Genomic DNA, 6,694 nt, shown 5'->3' on the forward strand with positions numbered 1-6,694 from the left:
TACCAGGTGACATCCCTCTTTCACAGAGTTAACTAGGATCTAGAATTGAAGCTGGGGTTTGTCCTACTCGCCTGCAACAGCAAACAACGGATGGTAAGGCTCAAAAAGCCACTTTCCGGATGAGGAAACTGAGGCCAGAGGAGCCGTGCTTCCTCATGATCATGTAGTGGCAAATCCTGAACTAAAAGTTTCATATGCCCAGTCTTCCTCCTGCGGCCCCTTGGAAGGCTTTTCCTGTCCTTTTCCTTACAATATTTGTGCATGTGTTTTTTTTCCTTTTCTGAAAAGTTAAGACACTTCAGTAATACCAACGTTCAGCGCATTTCCATAGTTGGAACGAAAGTGAGAGGGAAGGAGGTTAAAACACACCGATACAAGTGTTGTTTTCTTGAGTGTGGCATCCAATCGGATTTTCAAAACCTACAAAGCATAAAGTCATCTGACCCTCCAGAAGAGAACCAAACGTTCTCAAAATGCCAAACACAGGCGCCACCTGGTGGGATTCATTGTCCCAAGTTAGCGTAGCACAGTCCCCTAAATCTTAAAATGTCCATCCAAGGCTCATTTCCGTGTGACTAAAAGTCATATCCCTGTTCTCAGGCCTTCAAGTGAAAATGGCCCTAAACATCCAAAGTTTCTTCACTCTATACATTAAGAATCTATCAGTTTGGGGAACTTTTACTCTTTGTGATCATTGCTGCTTAAGTCTATGATATAAATGTAAATGAGAAGATTTTCTACCATGACAATTTCTTTACATTTCAAATTTTATAACTAAGCTTTTCCTTTTGCTGCTCCCTCCCCACGTCCTGCAACCAGAGCAATCCTGCTTTCATAGGGGTTTGAATTGGTGCTCTTATGAAGCTTTTGTTTCAAGAAAGAGTTCCATGGCAACAAAAATTTGGACTAGATTGTTGCCCAAGTCCCTTTCAGATCTAAGATTGCAAAATTCTATTAACTAATCTGTTTTTACTACTTATGTGGACACCCCAGACCATTTTACTGTCCTAAACAGTGGAATGCGACTTGCCCACACAAGTTTTCTTTTTTTTTTTTTTTTTAAAAGATGACTGGTAAGGGGATCTTAACCCTTGACTTGGTGTTGTCAGCACCACGCTCACCCAGTGAGCAAACTGGCCATCCCTATATGGGATCCGAACCTGTGGCCTTGGTGTTATCAGCACCACACTCTCCCGAGTGAGCCACAGGCCGGCCCCCCACACAAGTTTTCTTATCTCATTCTGAATCACACCGCTCTTGAGAGGATTGCATCTCTGGTTTGTATTTAAGACGTATCTTCCAGAGCCAAGTCGAAGCATTTCTGCTCCCCTTCTTGCCCCTAAGGTGGAAAATACAGAGGCCTCCTTTGTCTTTAGACTATTGTTTTCATGGTCAATGGAGGGAAGACTCCTCCATAAATCTCTGACCTTAGTGACCCAAATCCTTTCTGATGTTTCTTCAAAGAGCCCCTGTTTCATAATAGTATGTCTGGGTCAAAGTCCAATAGGAGCCTCCACACCCCCACTGGGCAGCTGCCCTGTGCCCTGCAGCTCTCGAGCAGCTTCTGCACCATTCATGGCCTTTCTTTCCCTCCAAAATCCCATTCAAGAGTAATTCAAAATCACCATTATCTTTCTCCATGCAGCTAAAGCCAGATTTACCTACCATGGATTAGCCAAAAGTCATATAAAATGCCTGCCTGTCCTTTGAAGCCAGTTCTAAAACATCTGCAAAATAAGGAACCTGTAATAAACCCCCAAACCCCCAAAATGCAACTATTTCAGGATCTTCAAAAATTGTTGGAACATTCAGAATCTAATCACAGCAGTTTCAAATACACAAATTAAGAAAATATTCATGTGGCCATACTCACCTGGAATGTCGTGATGAAACAACTGTTGGTGGGTTAGGTTAGGTCTGAAATCATTTCATTGCTATAAATTTCTTTACAGCAAGATGTGTGTCATCATGCACACTATGACATATGCATCACAAAATTGGAATGCATTTTTTTTAAAAAAAATCATTTGGAGTGAACCTATGAAACTTACTCTTTCTCCAAAGCTATATTGACCTCATATTCACCTGTGCTTTTGAAACTGACACCTGCTATGTTTCTCAGAAACACAGAAATCTAGCTCACTGAAACAGCAAAACCATGTCTTAATTTTCTGGAGCCCCAGAAAACTGTCTCTCTAGGGGCAGGCCCATGGCTCACTCGGGAGAGTGCGGTGCTGATAACACCAAGTCAAGGGTTAAGATCCCCTTACCGGTCATCTTTATGTAAACAAAGAAAAGAAAGAAAGAAAACTGTCTCTCTTCCAAACCTCAAGCACTTCCTGTTCTTACTCCCTTCCCTCTCCCATGAGATTTGAAAAGTGCCCCATTAATGTTTCTGAATATTGAAAACAAAGTGAACAAAAGCCCTGCCCACAGTACTGTACTACATTTCGCCTCTTCCAGTGCTGTAGACATTTGGTTCTCCATCTCCTAAACTCTGAAAGTTGTCCTTATCGATCCCAAACCTCAGAAACACCTTTCTTTTTCCAAGATTTCTGCCACCTCTTTTTGCTTGCTTCTCCAGGGTCAGTATGATGGGTTTCTCCTACAGCCCCTAATGGGTCATATAAAACTACGTTTCTGAACTCTTAAAACCTAGCTGGGACTCTTTCTAATCGTCATTATCATTTGCTAAGTATTTATTATGTCCCAACCACCATCTGAAGTGCCTTAATATATTTGCTCACTTAAAACTTGCAGTAGTTCTGTGAGATAGGTATTATCCCCATCTTATACTTCAGAAGACAGTCTAAGAGATTAGTAAATTGCCCAGGGTCACCCAGCTAATAAATGTTGAACAGGAATTCAAACCCTGGTCTGTTTGATTTTAAGACCCAGTCCCTTGACTGCCTGTATTCTTCCTGTATTCCCTGAGCCTGATAGGATAGCCCAACTAGACCACTGGACACTTTGAATTATGTGACATACAGTTTCCCTTGATTTAAGATTCTGAATGTGGTAAACAGAATAATTGTCCCCCAAAGATATCCACATTATATTATCTGTGAATAAGTCACCTTACTTGGCAAAAAGTGACTTTGCAAGTATGATTAAGTAAAGGATCTTGAGATGGGGAGATTTGCCTGATAATCTGGGTGGGCCCAGTATAATCACAAGGGTTCTTATACAATGGAAGAGGAAAGCAGGAGGATCAGAGAAGATGATGTGACAATAGAAGCAGAGGTCAGAGAGAGAGAGACATTTGGAAATGCTGTTGTTGGTCTTGAAGATGGAGGAAGTGGCCACAAGTCAAGGAATGAAGGTGGCCTCTAGAAGCTGGAAAGGGCAAGGAAACATTCTTCTCTAGAGACCCCAAAAGGAACACAGCCCTGGCAACGCCTTGATTTTAGGACTTCTGACTTCCAGAACTGTAAGATAATAAATTTGTATTGTTTTAATCCATAAGTTTGTTATACTTCCTTACATGAAAGCTTAGGAACCTTGTGTATTATAATAGATTAAACATAGCCACACATTTTTTTGCAGCAGCCCCCATCAAGTGGTAGACCATTTTCCCAGTTCTTGAATCTTACCAGCCATGTGCCTTGTTTTGACCAATAAAATGTGATGGAATTCGTCTTGTGTGATTTAGGAGCTTAGGCCTCTGGAAACCTTATAGCTTCTGCTTTTGTGCTCTTAGAAGCTGCCACCATGTGGACAAATCTGAGCTGGATTTCTGGAGTCCTCGGCCAACATCCACTGCCACACAAGTGAGAGAGGCCATCCAGGCAGAGTTGAGTTGCCAGGTGACAGCAGCCACATGAGAACCCCGAGCAAAGACAGCCGAAGAAACACTTGGCTGAACTCAGCCCAAATCAACAGCCCTGTGAAAAAAGAAGAAATATACATATTGGTCTCTGCCCCCAGTACATGGCACAGAGCCCCTAAAACCCTTATAATTTCTTGAGCAACAGGGGTGGTAGGAGAATCTTTTGCTCTAATGTTTGGTCTTTGACCCTGGTTATTGACATAGAACTCCTAAAGCCGTTGGAATTTCCTGGGTGATAGGAGCATCTTTCATTCTAATGAGGCCACTCCCTATTGGCTCCTGGATGGGGACTGGTCACCAGAAAGAACTAGCTATGATTATAAGCTTGGAGCTTTTAGCCCCAGCCCCCATTCTCTGGAGAGGGGAGAGGGGCTGGAGATGAAGTTAATAATTGGTAATGTCTACTTGATGAAACCTCCATAAAAATCCCTGAACTACAGGGTCTGAAGAGTTTCTGGGTGGATGAACATTTCCACATCTGGGAGGGTGGGGCATCCCAACTCCAGAAGGGCAGAAACTCCTGCGCTCAGGACCCTTCCAGACCTTGCCCTAGGTATCTCTTCATCTGACTCTTTATCTATATTCTTTATTATTCACATATAATTTATTAACTTTATGTGTTTCCCTGAGTTCAGTCAGTGGCTATAGCAAATTAATCAAACCCAAGGAGGGGGTATTGGAAGCCCCAATTTATAGCTGGTCAGTCAGAAGTACAGGTGACAACCTACTAATTGTGATTGACCTCTCAAGTGAGGGGGACAGTCTCATGGGACTGAGCCCATGTATTAGTCTGTTTTTGTTGCTAATAACAAAATACTTGAAACTGGGTAATTTATAAAGAAAATGAAATTTATTGCTTACAGTTTCTCAGGCTGGGAAGTCCAAAGTTCATCTGGTGGTGGCAACAGTGACCCAGAGGTCTCACATTGCAAGATGGTGGAAGCAGAGAGAGCAGAGAGAGAGCAAGAGAAAGACAGACTCTCCTCTTCTTTTAAAGCTCTCAGAACCACACCACTGACCACCATTTTTAATCCATTCACTACTACACGGTCCTACAATCCAATCACCTCTTCAAGGCCCCACCTCTCAATTACCATAATAGGATTTCCCCCTCTTAACAGTCACAGTGGGGGCTAAGTTTCTAATACATAAAACTTGGGGGATGCAATTCAAGTTCCTATGAGTTCTGGGGGGACATAATTCAATCCACTACAGCCTATAACCTGTGGGATCTGATGCAGATAGACAACATCAGAACTGAATTGAGTAACAGGAGACCCAGTGTGTGTTCACTGGAGAATTGCTTGGTGTGTGTGTTGGGGGAGAATACCCAGACATATCTGTTGTCAGAAGGGTTGCACTGAGTCTGTGAATGAGAGTAGAAAATGCACTTTGGTTTTCTTTGTGATATGGTTTTTCGTATATCAAACAAGCCCCTTGAGAATTGTGAGCAAATAAAATGATTATTTTAAGCCACTAAGCTTTGGGGTGCAGCAATAAGTGATTTGAGCACTTCTGAAAAATATTGATTCCTGCCTGCCCTTCATCCCACCAGATCTAATGATTAAGAATTTCTTTCTAGGGAGCTCTGCCAATCTTTTTGTCATGGCCATTGTTCATCAGCCAGGTTTGGAAGTCACGATTGTAGACCTTAGAAACCAGGTGCTACTGGGTCTCTTGGACCTTGGGAGCCCACCAAGCCTCCTCTTCTCATGGCATCTGGGCCAAGGAAGTCAGTTCTCTCTATCACCTAGTATATAGGTCTGGACTTTTGTGGAATATATTAAAAAGCATATGTACTTCACAGGGCCTGGTTTTCCAAAGCCTTGCAGTTTCAAATATCAACCTTGCAAGGATAGGAAATTTTCCTCAGGCTATAAGTCTCTGTTGCAAGATAAGAATTGTGGCACAGCAGGTTGCTAGCTCATAGACAGACTAGTTACTGATTGTTATGTAAAGATACTGAGAAATTGCTGTTAAGAAGGAATGTTTGCTAAGATCAAGCTGCTGTTGATAGGACCTCTTAATTGTCTACTGGAATGTCATCTGGCTTGTTTCACTGAAAGTTACCAGCCTATACTGTTAAACTATAACTCCACCCATGTCTCTTCCTGTAACTTCCTGGTCTGTAAAATAAATGCATGAAGAGAACCCCAATTCAGTGTTAATTTCCCAAATGGAAGGGATGCCTCTTGCTGGAGGGTCACAGAGAAGTTAACCTCTTTGGGGCTTCTCACTGCTCAGAAGAGATGGGCTTTGAGTAATCCTTTGCGTCTCTGTCACCCAGGGGAAGTGGGGTGACAAATCTGTGGGGGGCGAAGCAACACAAAGCAACAGACTTTTTGTAACAAAAAACCCAACTGCTTAAAAAAATGTATTATATACATTTTTTACAATTTTTTTAAGTGGTAGGGCTACATTTAGGTATGATGTGTGCCTGTTCTCGCTCCATGTCTTGTCTCTGCATCCCTCTATGCTGGCTTCATTCTCAGACTTTTTTGTGTGCAAGCAAGATGGCAACTAGCAGTTCCTGATTCAACTCAGTAGAAAAGCTTTCTGAGTAGTCCCTGCAAAGTCTCATTGTATTTCATTGGCCTTGGTTGGATCCATCCTTCAACCAAACATGTGAATGCTCTGATAGTTCAGGACTGAGCCACATGGTCCCAGCAGCAGTGTCACCTGAAGCACATTGAACACACAGTTAGGGAGACAGTGATTCTCTAGTGGAAAGTTGCTATAGTAGGTTCCAGAAAAGAGATAAATAGGTGTTGGGAAGCAAAAATAGCAGATACCCACTACAGCTGGACATTGGAGATCAGCTTTAAATGTGTCACTTAAATCCTGAAAGTCCTCATCAGGGTCACC

The sequence above is a fragment of the Cynocephalus volans genome, chromosome 11 (assembly GCF_027409185.1).
Source record: "Cynocephalus volans isolate mCynVol1 chromosome 11, mCynVol1.pri, whole genome shotgun sequence".
Classification (NCBI taxonomy): domain Eukaryota; kingdom Metazoa; phylum Chordata; class Mammalia; order Dermoptera; family Cynocephalidae; genus Cynocephalus; species Cynocephalus volans.